We start from the raw sequence: 16,372 nt of genomic DNA on the forward strand, positions 1-16,372 counted from the left end.
TGCATTCTTCTGCTTTTGGAGGAATCTTCTTCTTCTTCTTCTTTTTTTTTTTTTTTTTTTAAGATTTTGTTTATTTATTTGAGAGATCACAAGTAGGCAGAGAGGCAGTCAGAGAGACGTGAGAAGCAGGCTTCTCACTGAGCAGAGAGCCCACCTCGGGGCTCGATCCCAGGAGCCCGAGATCATGACCTGAGCCAAAGGCAGAGGCTCAACCCACTGAGCCACCCAGGTGCCCCTGGAGGAATGTTCTGTATATATCTGTTAAGTCCATCTGGTCTAATATGTCATTCAAAGCCATAGTTTCCTTATTGATTGTATGTCTGGATGATCTACCCATTGATGTAAGTATGGTATTAAAATTTCCTCATACTACCATGTTACCTTTTAATATTTCTTTATATATTTTATATATTAGGTGCTTCTGTGTTGGGTGCATACGTATTTACAAATGTTATCTCTTCTTGCTGGATTGAGCCCTTTAACAGTATGTAGTGTCCTTCTTTGTCTTTTGTTACAGTCTTTGTTTTAAAGTTCATTTTGTCTGATATGAGTGTACCTATACTAGAGCTCATTTCATTTCCATTTGTGTGGGGTATTTTCTTCACTTTCAGTCTTTGTGTGTCCTTACTTCTGAAGTGAGTCTCTTGTAGGCAGAATATAGATGGATCTAGTTTTATTATTCATTTAGCCATTCCATTTTTTTTTAAGAGTTTTTATTTATTTATTTGACAGAGAAAGAGATCACAAGTAGGCAGAGAGGCAGGTGGGGGGAGAAGGGGTGGGGCGGGGTCGGGGAAGCAGGTTCCCCGCCGAGCAGAGAGCCCGATATGGGGCTCGATTCTAGGACCCTGAGATCATGACCCGAGCAGAAAGCAGAGGCTTAACCCACTGAGCCACCCAGGCGCCCTGAGCCATTCCATGTTTTTTGATTGGAGAATTTAGTCCATTTTCATTTAAAATAATTATTGACATGTATATACTTATTGCCAGTTTGTTAATTGTTTTCTGGCTGTTTCTCTAGCACCTCTCTGTTCCTTTCTTCTCTCTTCCCTTTTGGTTTGAGGACTTCCTTTACTATTACATTTCGATTTCTTTCCCATTTTTTCTTTCGTGTATTTACTATAAGTTTTTGCTTTGTGGTTTACAGTAGAGTTCACTTATAACTTCCTAGGAATATAACAGTCTGCTTTGAGTGCAGCTGAAATTTAAACACCCCCAAACTCTACATTTTACTCCCCTCACCATGTTTTATGCTTTTAATGTCATTTTTTACATCTTTTCACTTTATGGACCCCTTTACTAATTATCGTAGTTTTAGTTAATTATACTACTTTTGTATTTTAACCTGTATCGTAACTTTATACATGATTAAGGTACTATCTTTACTACATATTTGCCTTTTCCAGTGAGAAATAAGTTTTCTGCCTCTTTTTCTGGGACCCCAATATGTGACTCTTGTTCCAGTTGGTGTCATTGCAGAGATCCCTTAAGTTATCTTCATTTTTAAAAATTCTTTTTTCTTTTTGTTGTTCTATCTGGCTGAGATCCATTGCTTTATCCTCTTCCGCCCTCATCCATCTTTCTGCTTCATCCAGCCTTCTGCTGAATCCTCTAGTATATTTTTCAGTTCAGTTACTATATTCTTCAGCTCTGTGACCTCTGTTTGGTACTTTCTTAGGTTTTCTGTCTTTTTTGTTGAAGTTCTCATTGTGTTCATTTATTCTTCTCCCAGTTCAGCGAGCATCTTTATGACTACCATTTTGAATTATCAGGTAGATTTCTTTTTTTTTTCTTTTTTCTTTTTTAAAGATTTACTTATTCGACAGAGAGAGAGATCACAAGTAGGCAGAGAGGCAGGCAGAGGGCGGGGGGAAGCAGGCTCCCTGCTGAGCAGAGAGCCCGATGCGGGGCTCCATCCCAGGACCCTGAGATCATGACCTGAGCCGAAGGCAGAGGCTTAACCCACTGAGCCACCCAGGCACCCCTATCAGGTAGATTTCTTATCTCTGTATCATTAAGGTCTTTTTCTAATGTTTTGTCTTATTCTTTAGTTTGGAACTTGTTTCTCTGTATCTTCATGGTGCTCGACTCTCTTGTGTTAGTTTCTCTGTATTAGGTGTAACAGCTTCCTCTCCCAGTCTGGAAGGAGTGGACTTCTGCTGGTGATGATCCTTCTTGTTCCAACCCCCCTAGCTCCGTGTTGTCTTTTAAACCTTTGTGACTGTCTAAATGGCCTGGTTGGTCTCATTGAGGTGGATGTGCCAAGACCTGCCAGGGATCAAGGGGCAGAATCTTGTTTGACACCTAGTTTCAGGCTGACTGGAAGCCAGACCCTCAGGCAGCAGCTCTTACAATATCAAGCACACACAGTCCTGTGGGGCCATGATCGTAACTGAGCAAGGCCAAAGGGCTGCGCAAAGATGGGGTCTCCTGGCTTATGTTTTCCTTCTTAGGTTCCACATATGAGTGAGATCCTATGGAATTTGTCTTTCTCTGACTGGCTTATTTCACTTAGCAAAATATACTGTAGCTCCATCCACATCAATGCAAATGGAAAGCTTTCATTCTTTTTGATGGCTGAGTAATATTTCTGTGTGTGTGTGTGTGTGTGTGTGTGTATTGTCACAGCCAGCACGACAAATCGACCAGGAACGTGAGGGTAAGAGGATGGTGAAAAGAAATTAAGGGACAAAGAGATGGGGGCAGGAGGAGCACGGAGGAGGATGTCCAACAGTGCTGATTTTATTCCACATCTTATAATCATTTATAAGGCAGACCACAATAGGAGGAGTAATACATCAGTATCTAGTCAGATGACTGTAAGTTCCTATAACAAGTTTACATTAACTACAAGCAAATCTCTTGATGCCAGGTAGTCATGGCTAATGCCATTAGCTACTATTGATGCAAGACAGTCAACCAGGGAGTGGGTTATGGGAGGTACAGAACAACAAGGACCAACTAAGAATTCATGACCCTGACCACATTGTTCCCTACTGTAGAGAGAGCATGTGGGAAGTCACGTAGGTGAGCGCACGACACGTAGCACAGACCCTTTCTCAGTGTTACTCAACTTTCCTGTCCTTGACCCCTTATCAAGGCGTCCGGACTTTAAAGGAGACACAAGTCAGGGCCTGGTTTGATCCACGACTCCAACCATGCTGTAGCCTCCAACAATACACACACACATCTTATTTATTCATTCATCAGCTGTTGGACATTTGGTCTCTGTCCATAATTTGTGTCTAGTTGATAATGCTTCTGTAAACATTGGGATGTATGTATCCCTTAGAATCAATATTTTTGTATTCTTTGGGTAAGTACCTAGGAGTACAATTGCTGGATTGTAGGGTGGTCCTTTTTTTTTTTTTTTTAAGATTTTATTTATTTGGGAGAGCAAGCACCTACAAGTAGACAGAGCAGGGGAGTGTAGTCGGTGGGGCACGCTCGCTTCAGGAAGGCACTGGGCATGGGTCTTCTCTGTGTGCGCCAGCGGGCTGCAGAGGGCAGCGGGAGGGACCTGCCTCACTGGTGCTTATTGTTCCACAAGGCAGTGGCAAGTCTAGGGTGCTACAGTTTTCAGTTTTATTAGGTAAGGAAAATGTTGAATGTTTTTTTAAACTCAGAAATTGGATTCTTTCTTGCAGTTTGACATATTTTGATCTAGGTTAATATACTTGTCTTTAGCAGGATGAGGTCACGGATGTGGGGCCAGATCGCCATTTAAAAGTTCAGAATGCAACATTACTTCATTATCCTATAATGTGAAATTTCATTTAATACCATATCTTTTCTCATTAGTGCCAAGTGGGGAAAAAACGGACATATCTGGGGGCGCCTGGGTGGCTCAGTGGGTTAAAGCCTCTGCCTTCGGCTTGGGTCATGATCCCGGGATCCTGGGATCGAGCCCCACATCGGGCTCTCTGCTCAGCGGGGAGCCTGTTTCCTCCTCTCTCTCTCTCTCTGCCTGCCTTTCTGCCTGCTTGTGATCTCTGTCTGTCAAATAAATAAATAAAATATTTAAAAAAAAAAACCAACAAAAAACGGACATATCTGAAGAGCTCAAGTTTGGCACATACCGAGAAACGCTCCCCTGACTTATCATCCATGTTTCACTTAGCTCAGTTAGCTCTGAGAAGTTCTTCCCTGCTTCTTTTCTCCATTACTCTACTCTTCACATTCCTCGCCTGTGTTTCCTCTCTACCCTGGCCAGACGTTCACCCCGCACCCATCGTTGTCTGTCTTCTTCTTCGATGTTTATGGTTATGTGTGGTTTCCTCTCAGCCTTTGTCCCACTGGCAGCCTTGCTGCTTGGACACTTCCCTTCACCCTTTCTTTCTTGGATTTACAGATGACCATTTTCCCCTCTCATCTTCTTTATGATTCTTTTTTTTTTTTTTAAAGATTTTATTTATTTATTTATTTGACAGAGAGAGATCACAAGTAGGCAGAGAGGCAGGCAGAGAGAGAGGGGGAAGCAGGCTCCCTGCTGAGCAGAGAGCCTGATGTGGGGCTCAATCCCAGGACCCTGAGAGCATGATCTGAGCTGAAGGCAGAGGCTTTAACCCACCGAGCCACCCAGGTGCCCCTTCTTCATGATTCTTTTTCTCTCTTTTCTTTTCCTAATCTGTTAACGATGTCCTAGATCTTGTTCCAAATTCTCAGCATTTCTAAGTTACTCAGACTTCCTTGGGAAGCTCATGGTTTGTCAGTCTTCTTGTCATGATTTCAGTTACTCCCCACGTGCAGATGACTTTTAGAACTCTGGGTCTCGTTCTGAGCTCTCATGTTTCTATTTCTGTATTTATTGTGGAATATAAGATGTTTCAACTTTGACTTTTTCTAACAAATAAAAATAAAATCCAAGGGAAGAGAGCACATTAAGTTCTCGAGGAACCTTTTAAGTATATGTGTGGCACTCACAGAGCCCCTGGCTGCTAGTTATCAGTGAAAAGATTTTGAAGAGGGGTTTATTTTAATTACTGTGTTTTCATTTATACTTTAGTTAACATGCAGTGCAGTATTGGTTTCTGGAGTAGAACTCAGTGATTCATCACTTGCATACAACACCCAGTGCTCATCTAACAAGTGCTGGCTTTAATCCCCATCACCTGGCTAGCCCATTCCCCACCCACATCCCTTCATCAACCCTCAGTTTGTTCTCTATTGTTAAGAGTCTCTGGTGGTTTATTGCCCTCTCTTCTTCCCCCCACCCCTTCACATGAATTCATCTGTTTCCCTTCTTAGATTCCACATATGAGTGAGATCCTCTGGTATTTATTTGTCTTTCTCTGACTGGCTTATTTCACTTAACGAAATACACTCTAGCTCCATCCACATCAATGCAAATGGCAAGATTTCATTCTTTTTGATGGCTGAGTAATATTCCATTGTGTGTGTGTGTGTGTGTGTGTGTGTGTGTGTGTGTGTGTCTGTCTGTGTGATGATTTATTCATTCATCAGCTGATGGACATTTGGGCTCTCTCCATAGTTTGGCTCTAGTTGATAATGCTGCTGTAAACATTGCAATGTACGTATTCCTTAGAATTAATATTTTTGTATTCTTTGGGTATATACCTAGTAGTGCAATTGCTGGATTGTAGGGTGGTCCTATTTTTTTTTTTTTAATTTTATTTATTTGAGAGAAAGAGCACCCACAAGCAGGCAGAGGGGGAAGGAGAAGCAGGCTCCCTGCTGAGCAGAGAGTCCAATGTGGGGCTCGATCCCAGGGCTCTGGGATCATGACCTGAGCTGAAGGCAGATGCTTAATGACTGAGCCACCCAGGTGCCCCTTCACACTGTACTCTTGCTGTTAATAGCTCTTTATTTTAATCTTCCACTACATCCTGTCTGCTTTGGCCCAATCTCTGCTGGCTGCCCTTTGCTTTCCTCTATGACATTACTTCTGTATTTAACATATCTTGTCCCACTACATGCTTCCTTCCTTTCCACGAAGATTTTCCAGACTCATTGTGACCACCCTCAGGGACACCAGCAGCTGAGTTATATTTTTCTCTCGACCATAAAATTAAGAAGAATTTGGTTTTTTTCGTGACTTAAAAGCTTCCATAAGCCAATTATTTTCTGGGCTGATAAGAAAGAAGGGGTGCTCTTCTGGGTTTGCCTTTGAGAACATGAGTGTTTAATATGGCTGTGGCACAACACAGTCGCTTAACCTTAATATGTAATAAATATAAAGCTGTCTTCCCTATCAGTGTGCTTCTTTTCCTGTATAACTATCACTTTTGTCTCATCAAAAAAAAAACATTGCAGTTTTTCACTGTATCCTAATCTTCACCGTCAAGTGTGCGTCAATCAGTAATGCGTTATGTAGCCGTGTAGTGGAGTGACATGTTCATTAAGATTGAGTCTGAAAGGCCTATTGAGAAATGCCATTCAGGTTGAATATATGCAGTAAAATCTAACTACAGTTCTGTTTCTCCATGCCAGTCTTGAATTAAGACATAAAGTAAATGTGGTAGGATTTAGAGAGTGATTTTCCCTCCTTATAAACCTTTTTGCCCATTGTTAATTGAAGCATTTCATTAACTGGATTGTTCTCATTTTGCTGAGTCAGAGCACACTTGGACTTTGGTGACTGTAAATATATATACCTTTTCTATACTATAAATATATATACCTTTCAGGAGGTATTTTAAACATCTTTATTAATGCTGGGGAAGAGATGATATGTTCTTTAGAATGATGGAAGTGAGCAAAACACTTTGGGGAAAGATGGAAAGGAAAAATATTTTGTCACTTTTTATTTTAGAGTAGTGTAAAGTAGAAATAACATCTTTCTAGCTTTTTTTGTGTGTCTATAATAATTTTGAGAAAGCTGTATTTAGATACAGTAGTGATGACTGTTTTGCTAAGTATATAAGGATACATTTAGAGAAGATTATAAAGCCTTTTTTTTTTAAAGATCTTATTTATTTATTTGACAGAGAGATCACAAGCAAGCAGAGAGAGGGAAACAGGCTCCCTGCTGAGCAGAGAGCCCAATGTGGGGCTCAATCCAGGACCCTGAGATCATGACCTGAGCTGAAGGCAGAGGTTTTAACCCACTGAGCCACCCAGGTGCCCCAAGATTATAAAGTCTTAAAGACAACATATGCCTTCTCAGGTTGATGTCTGGACATTTACAGAGAAACAATCCTAAAGGAATTGCATTCTGTAAATTGTATTAGTGCATATCTTCGAGCCGCACCTGCAGGCAACAGTGCACAAATATGTATGATAATTGTGAGTTTTCAGTGATGAAAATAAAGGAATTCATTCATTCGCTCGACATATATTAAAGGCTTCCCAGATGCTGTGATTTATGTCTATTTTGACATACATCTTTTATAGTTAAAGATTTTTTGGGAAGTTCAGCTGATCAGATTCAGTATTTCTTTATGGACGTGATGGGGTATTAGATTTATAATTTAGAAATCTAGATTAAAAATGTATAGCGTTGAAGAATGTCAAGAACTGTGCTGACTTTGGCACACCCTTCCAGGGTGTGGCGCACGATCACAGATGGATGGAAGGTGGAGGCATCTTGGAGATCTTTCAATATATTTATTTATTTGGCAAGTAGTTACTCTGCGCTGGCTTCCCATAGCTGCTTGTGCTCTGGTGGTAAACAACGGATCAAAGGCTCTCATATTCTTAGAAATTACAGTCCAGTAGGGGAGATTGAGGGTAGACAAACAAATTCATTAGTTAAATTGGGCTTGTGGAAGGTTGTTGAAGAAAGAAAAAGGCGTACAGTAGAAAATAAAAGGTAAGGAATTTTTAAAATGATGTAATTAGGGAGGAGCTCCTTGAAGACTTGATACTGAAGGTGAGATCTGTAAGAGGGAATGAGCTCAGCAAGGTCAATTCACATCAAGGACATAGCCCCAAGCAGAAAAGAGCTTGGACTCTACAAGGTACTTAACCAAGGCCTGTGTGACAGGAAAGCAGTGGGGACAGTGGTTCAAGGTGGGACTGGACAGAAGGCAGGGGCCACACTGTAGTAGTGCCTTGTTGTATTGACTTTGGATTTTAATCTATATTTAGTGGAAACCTATTGAATAGGAAATAGATCTAATCTAATTTATATTGATTTTTTTTAAGATTATATTTATTTATTTGACAGACAGAATACAAATAGGCTGAGCAGCAGGCAGAGGGAGAGGAGAAGCAGGCTCACTGTAGAACAAGGAGCCCAGTGTGGAGCTTGATCCCAGGACCCTGGGATCATGGCCTGAGCCTAAGGCAGCCACCTAACCGACTGAGCCACCACGGTGCCCAATCTAATTTATATTTTTAGAAGCTCAATTTTGACTATTGCAAGGAAAACCATTTGTAGTGGTTTAGAGCTCCCAAGTGGGAAGATTAGTTAGGAGGCAGTTTTGTAGTGGACAAGGTCGGATGGAGGTGGGAGCTCAGAGGCACACATTGGAAGCAGAACTGACTTGCTAATGGACTGGATGTGAGGATGAGACACAGCGTAGAATCAAAGATGAATCCTAGTTAGAGTTATTTTTGGCTGAAAAACTGAGAGAATGGTGGTGCCACTTGTTATGATGGGAAAACTGTATTGGGTGGGCATTAGAGATGAAAACTAAGACTGGTCTTAGACTTAGGTTACATTTGAAATATATTTTTTAAAGATATATTTATTTATTTTAGAGGGAGAGAAAGAGTGCAAAAGTGGGGGGTGGGCAGAGGAAGAGAGAGAAAGTCCAGCAGACTCCATGCTGAATGTGGAGCCCCACGTGGGGCTCGACCTAATGACCCTGAGATCAGGAGACCTGGCCTGAAATCAATTGTCTGATGCTTAACTGACTACGCTCGCCAAGTGCCCCAAATTGAAATATTTATAAGAATACACGTGGTGGTTTTCAGCAGGCAGTCTGGAACTCAGAAGAAAGGTATGAGCTGCGGATGTAAAACTGGGGGAGTTGTCAGATGGTATTTAAAGGTGTTGGAGTAGATGAGACAAGCCAAGGGAAAGATTGCAAACAGAGAGGAACAGTGGCTCAAGGCCAAGTGCTAGGATGCTCCAGCATTTCCAGATTTGACGGAAGAGGAACTGGCAGAGAACATTGAGAAAGAGAGGTCAGGAAGGGAGCTGGAACAGTGCTGCATCCCAGAAGCAATGAGAAGAGAGGGTTCCAGGAGGAAAGGGGTGGTCTTTGGGTAGACAGCTCTTGAGAGGTGAAACCAGGTGAGGGCAGAGAAGGATTCATTTACCTTTATAATCAGCTTCTGCTTTCAGAAATCTCATCTTACTTGTCTTCGCATCCCCAACCTCTGGCATCTAGCCTGACACAAAATAGACACTAGGCGAATTCTTGTTGAATGATTAAATGAAAGAGATAGTGACAAAAGAGAGCTGGATCACGAGTCTGTCAAAAATTACATCCAACTGTCACTCCTTTGAGTGAGTTTCCACAGCAGTTGGTACAGCTTTTCTATCAAGTACTAGTACACTGATAAAAACATATCGAAAGTCTTTGATACTTAAAATGGTTTCAGGAGTATAACTGTATTATTTTTTTGACAAGTAGATACCTAAAGAAAGGTATTTACATTGGTTTGGAAGAAGAGGGGACATTTGCGTAAGAGAGAGAGAGAGAGAGAGAGAGAGTGAGTGTGTGTGTGTGTGTGTGTAATATTAGTTTCATTTGCTGGAATTGATGTCACTATGATTAAGTTATTTCCATTTAAGTTTGAAATTGTAGAAATAGTACAAAGGACCTATATTAGTTTCTTTAGACATTTTATTCTTTCTTGATATGGTTAGAGAGTTTTATTGAGGCTTGGGCAATGGAAATTTTGGAGGAAGTCATTAATAGCAAAGAGATCTGTTTAATGGGGAAGGATTCAGTCACTTTTAATAATGTGATTTGCAGCCTGTATTCCTAAAAACGCTTGATCTTCTTAAATCATATCTTTGCCCCTTCCAAGTAAAGAGGAAGGTACAATGCCTCATGTAGACAGAATAAATTTTTAAAAAGATGAATTTCTTTATCAATTCATATTAGAGGATATTATGAATTGCACAATTTCAAAAGATTATGCTTTCCTTGCATTTTGCTCTATCTAGAGACCAAAAATCTGTGTACCTTTTTGTACTGTGTTCAAAGTGGGTTCTCATCCAAAATTAATAGTGTGGAATTGTATACCATTAATTTGGCTGTATTCTAATAGATTATGATTCTATATCAAATAAAATTGCTTGGTCTTGGAGGAGGGGTAAAATAAGAGTTTTAATCTTTGAGGGAAGTTTCTGGAATTCTGGGTATGCCGCTAAACAACCATTAAGGGCTATTGGTGTTGCCAGTTCAATTCATTTAGAGTCAGCTGGTGATCCTTTAAGAATGAGTGCTCGCCGTCTGTCGAGCCTGTTCTCTTAGGGTTTTCTAAGTTATAGCCTCTTATTAGAACAAGAAAGATTGTTTTTCATGAAAAGGCATAATGGCAAAAACCTGAACTCTGAGACTATTATGCCGTAATAAGAAAGTTCAAATATTGCTGATGTTTCCCAAGGGAGAATTATAACTGGGGCTGAGACCAACATACTGATGATTCCTATTTATTAATGGTAATGAGAGCTTTTCAGACTTTAACTGGAAGCCAAGTTACAAATCTCTAGATGAAAAAATTAAACTTTCTTTCTTTCTTTTTTTTTTTTTTTTAAAGATTTTTTTATTTGAGAAAGAGGGAAAGAGCACAAGCAGGGGCAACAGGAGAAGGAGAAGCAGACTCCCCACTGAGCAGGAAGCCCAACGTGGGATTCAGTCCCAGAACCCTGGTATCATGACCTGAGCTGAAGGCAGATGCTTAACTGACTGAGTCACCCAGGCGCCCCTAAACTGATCTTTCTTGAGGGTAGACGCCACATGTATGGTTTTAGCTTAATTTAAGATTCAAGTACCACAGACACTAAGATTTGTTTTTGTGAATGAGAGATTTGGCATTAGAGAGATGGCAGGGGTGTGTCATTTGTCAATAGCTGAACTTAAAAACCAGTGTTAGTCCAGTCCGTTAGTCCAACTCCTGATTTTGGCTCAGGTCATGATCTCAGGGTCCTGGGACTGAGACCTGTGTCAGGCTCTGCACTCTTTGGGGAATCTGCTTGTTTCCGTCTCTCGGTCTCTCTCTTTCTCTCTCTAAAGTAAATAAATACCAAAACCAATGTTCTCCCTTGATCATTCACAAAGAAGAATGGTATTCTAGTGCCCAAATCTTTCCTATATGTTGGGGGATAGAATTATCCCTCAAAGAATTTAGGCTGTCATAAAAAACAATGCTCATGAAATGACAATGTTCAAAGAGTGAGGCTCCTTTTCCAAAAGAAGAAATTAAAGGCAGAAGCAAACTGTTAGCACCAACTCTAAAAACAGAAACCATAGATCATGGAAACGATGATACCTTAGTCTGTATCTTTTTGTTTGTTTGTTTGTTTTTTGTTAGCCCTTTAAAATATCTTGCCTCATCATGTAGAAAGCAATGTTAATAATGTTTATTTTCCAGGATGGGAGGAGGACACAGGAAGTGAGAGTTGAAACTTGGCAGTTGTTGCCGTTTCAGTACAGGGGAGAACATAAAACCTGTCCTATTGGTGCCAAACTAAAATGCTCCATGGACTCTGGGAGCATGATTCAGGCGAAATGAAACCTGTGCGGGAAAGACTTTGAAGAAGCTAAACTCACCCTGAGACACAGAAAATTGACTTGTACAGACAACAGAGTGATATGTGGCATAGAGCCCTGGATAGGCAGAAAATAGGATCACGGTAATGGCTTGTCTTTTGAGCTTCCTTTGTCCTGACTTATGGAATCTTGGAGAAAACGCTCACCTTCTTTGGGCCTTTACACATCTATTAAATGGGAATTATAATTGCCCTTCACTGTTAGGAAGGTTATGCATATTTCTAAAATTTTTGAATGCGGGGCTCGATCCCAGGACCGTGGGATCATGACCCGAGGCAGAGGCTCGAACCCACTGAGCCACCCAGGCGCCCTGGTCCGATACTTCTTAATGGTAGGTAAGTTGTTCTCTCTGCTTGGAAGCTTCTAAGATTTTGCTTTTTCTTCATAAGAGTACAAGCACTTTCCAGTATCTACAGAGATGTCTTTTTTCATAAATCTTGGCTGGAATCTGATCAGCCACTTGAATTTATAGACTCAAGTCCTGATTTTTAAGCTCAGAAAATTTGTTTCTTATATTTGTTTAATTATTGCCTTTCCTCCATCTGTTCCTTTTCCTCCTTCAGGCTTTCCTGTGACTCACTTATTTTGTTTCCTAGATCCTTTTCTCTTGTGATTTCCATCCTTTCGTATTTTTGTTCTGTGCTTTCAGATTCTTTGTCTTGACTGACCAGGCTACTAATCAAGTCTCAGGAAAGATCATCACCTCCTTTAATTCATGTACTGGAACATCTGATTGAGAAATCACGCATTTCAGCTCTAGGCAGTCTTTCTGTGCTGCGCTGAAATCTCCTTCTGTGCCCTTACTGCTCCTGGTCTGGTTGTCCTCGGTCTCCAGCTGCTGCCCTATCGCATTAACCGTGTGTTCTTCCTGTTGTCATGGACTGTCCTCTTGTTGGTTTGGTGCCATTACTGGCGCCATTACTTCTCTTTGCCTTATTGCTGGGGCTCAGGTCTGACCGCCGGAGGACCCATGTGGCTGCACTTCTGTAAGCTGTGGGAGCACGGTGGTCTCCATTTCTGTGCAGCAACTCCTGTAGCACTATGACAGAAGACAGGCACCAGGGCCCTGCCAAGGCACCAGGCGGGAGGACCTCATGCCCCAGAGTCTTCCTCACACTCTCCCAGCCTCCCAGACAGGAGGCCTCGGCCCAAGTGTTCACTTTCTCCTTGGTCTCTTCTGGGACACACACACACACACACACACACACACACATGCATACAGTGGAGTGAGAGAGATTTTCAGTCTTCGTCCCAGGTGTCCCTCCACCTCTGTAGATCAAGTTCTTTATCATCTCCCAGGCATTCTGATCCTCCCCCAGGACTCCTCAGATGCCCGTCTTTATTGCCAGCCCAGCGCAGTCCAGGAAGAAAGCCCCCACGTGTTCCCTTCCACACGGCTCACGGCTTCACCTGCCCTGGGTGTTCAGCTTGCTCCGGGAGTGGTCTGGGTCAGGAGAGGCAGAGTAGAACTGAGAATGGCAGGATAGTGAGCCATTTTACCTTGCTCTCTCCCCAGATTCCTCGACCGACTGTAATTCCTGGATTTCTTTTTCAAACACTTACCCAGTTGGGAAATGTGGGAATTTGTGATAAAAGCTTAACTGGGGGAAACACGGCAGTCAGTCCTCATGTTCGGTGACTACTATGTAAAGATACTATCAAACTGATATTTATCTCTGAGTTCATCACTATTTTTGAAATTCAGTTTTTAAAAAACTTCTCCCTTCTGCATATTCTGTCATTTTCTTTCTTCCATAGCAAACTGTCTTATCCCAAGAACACATAAACTTGACACCCGAGACTATCACAGTCCTTTTACTTCTTCCTTGGCTATCTTGCCTAAATAATACCTCCCCAGTTCTACTTTTTATTTCAGAGTTGTATTAGCACACACCAGTTATGTAAAAAAGCCACTAGATAAGAGTTGTACATATTTTTCTATTTCAAATATACATATATATTTTTTTAAACTTGAGACCGTTTGTGGTCTTTGCTGTTTGGGTCTTAGGCTATTTTGGGTCTTCTTCCCAGCTTTTATGACATAGCACTTCCATTTCAATATTAAATTTATTAGCAGACCATTGTACCTAACTATCCTTTGCCCTTCCGCCATCATGTGTAGTAGACTGTACACAAATAGGATTATAATAATTCTCCACAGCCCTTTGCAATGTGACTTTTCCCTCATCCCATCAACAGGTGGAGGGATCTGCTTCCCTTGCACTAAAATCTAGGCTGGCCTTGTGACTTGCTTTGACTAACAAAATGAAGTTGAGTGACTTTGTGAGAATTCTGAACCCTGGCCTCGGGGTGCCTTGTGGCCTCTGCTCCTGCCCTCTTGGAACCCCGGGATGATGAGATGAAAAGCCCAGACAAAAGCCGGCACCAGCACCAACATCAGTCATGTGAATGAGACCATCCTCGAGCAGTCAGCTTCTGTAGAACTACGAGGGATTATAGCCATTGGAATGATTGACCCCAAGACAGATCAGCCAAGGAATCATCCCTACTGAACCCAGCAGAATATTTTGATCCACAGAATCATGAGCAAGTAAAATGGCTGTTATATTAAGCCACTATGTTTTGAAGCGGGTTTGCTTTACAATAATAGATGACCAACATGGCATGCCCAACTTTCCCTTTCTGACCTAATTCAAAACCAATCTCTGTCCAAAGAAATTATTTTCCTCATTTATCACGGCCATTACTCCTACCTAGAAGATTTACTTTCTTACATACTCTGAAGCTGCCTAACCCTGCAGGTCAGGCAATTTTTGTCTGGGTTAAAAATTCTTGGTTAAAGTACAGTTCTTGTACTATTTCTATATATAAACTTCTATAATTTTTATTATCATAGTTTCTGGTAATTAGGAGATGTGCTGCAGAAGAGAGCGTGTAGTTTCTATCGAAAGAATCTACTGGGGCGCCTGCGTGGCTAGAGATGGCAGCGTAACTTCTGTGGACCATGGAGACAAAAATCAGCCGCCTGAAAGCCACAGACACACCCAAGCTGCCTTGTCCCTGTCAGGGTAAAAGAAATTTGCTTCTCTGTTAGAATCAGAGAAGCCTTCGCCCATTTTCTAACCAAAATACTCAAGAAAGAGTATCAAACAAAAAGCACCCAAACCAGAACTTCATCATAAACATCACAAGGTGAAGGGAGATAATAGCAGAGAAAATTTTTCTAAATTAATCAGTTAACTCAAGTGGGAAGGAAAGAATAGGTTCAAATGTAGCAGTCTTGATATTAATGAAAATGAGCTGAATTTTCTTTTTTTTTTTTTAAAGATTTTATTTATTTATTTGACAGAGAGAGATTTGACAAGTAGGCAGAGAGGCAGGCGGAGAGAGAGGAGGAAGCAGGCTCCCTGCCGAGCAGAGAGCCCGATGTGGGACTCGATCCCAGGACCTGAGATCATGACCTGAGCCGAAGGCAGCGGCTTAACCCACTGAGCCACCCAGGCGCCCTGAGCTGAATTTTCCCCATAAAACATTCGATACTGTTAGACTGAGTTAATAAGCAAAATGCAGTTATCTGGTGTTTATAAAAAACACACGAAAAAAGTGATAGAAGGCCAACATAAAAGGATGGACAAAGGTCCCAGGGAAAGACAAAGAGTCAGAAGAACTAGCAATATAAGAGTTAGACAGGTAGTATTTAATAAGTTAAAGCCATAAATAGGATAAGACATTACATAATACTTTTAAAAAGTCACAGTGTATGAGGGAGGTAAATAGACCTGTGTTTATGGAATAACAGAGCCACAAAATCTACAAAGTGAGAGTATTAGAAATGCAAATAGTTATGGTGAGACACTTTAAGAAACATCTCTTGCTTTTCTCAACCTGTATTAACCTTGTATAGAACTCTAAGATGGAGAAACAATAAATAAAAATGGATTCAGTGGCTATGTGACACTTTACATTCCTTCAATACAGAATATTCATTTTGTGTAAAGAAGAGGTGAGATATATATATATATATATGTATATATATGTATATGTATATATATGTATATGTATAGATAGATAGATATATATAAATACTATGCAGCCATCAAAAGAAACGTAATCTTGCCATTTGCGACAACATGGAGGAAACTAGAGGGTGTTACGCTGAGCAAAATAAGTCAATCAGAGAAAGACAATTATCGTATGATCTCCCTGATTGAGGAAGTTGAGAGGCAACGTTGGGGGTTTGGGGGTAGGAAAAGAGTAAATGAAACAAGATGGGATTGCGAGGGAGACAAACCATAAGAGACTCTTAATCTCACAAAACAAACTGAGGGTTGCTGGGGGAAGGGGGGTAGGGAGAGGGTAGTTGGGTTATGGACATTGGGGAGGGTATGTGCTTTGGTGAGTGCTGTGAAGTGTGTAAACCTGGCGATTCACAGACCTGTTCCCCTGGGGCTAATAATACATTATATGTTAATTAAAAAAAAAAAGAGCAGTACTGCACGTGGTGGTGGACCATCCAGGTTTGAAGGACTATGAGTCTCTTAATGACCTTCTAGTCCATTGCCTCTACTTTCCCAGATCTAACTGATCTTTTGCCTCTGGATTGTCATACGATACAACAGGTGGGTTAGGAGTCTCGTTTGTTACTGTAGCTCAGGCTGTATGCAGACCAAGTTCATGGACTAAAGTCAGCTCAATCTAATAGTAAGAAAATCATGCTA

General features: G+C 41.2%; 1 protein-coding gene and 1 long non-coding RNA gene across 2 annotated transcripts in view; one reads left to right on the top strand and one right to left on the bottom strand.

Annotated features, from left to right (window-relative positions):
* The window catches only part of RNF182 (ring finger protein 182), a 62,789-nt gene that overhangs the window by 35,512 nt on the left and 10,905 nt on the right, over positions 1-16,372 (top strand). The gene's annotated exons all lie outside the window — the stretch shown is intronic.
* On the bottom strand, positions 930-12,628 carry LOC116589170. The gene is made up of 3 exons (XR_004285221.1): positions 12,616-12,628; positions 2,526-2,530; positions 930-1,015 (listed from the first exon to the last, which is right to left on the bottom strand). It is a non-coding gene; the product is annotated as an uncharacterized LOC116589170 (long non-coding RNA).

The sequence above is a fragment of the Mustela erminea genome, chromosome 4 (assembly GCF_009829155.1).
Source record: "Mustela erminea isolate mMusErm1 chromosome 4, mMusErm1.Pri, whole genome shotgun sequence".
In the NCBI taxonomy this organism is placed as follows: Eukaryota; Metazoa; Chordata; class Mammalia; order Carnivora; family Mustelidae; genus Mustela; species Mustela erminea.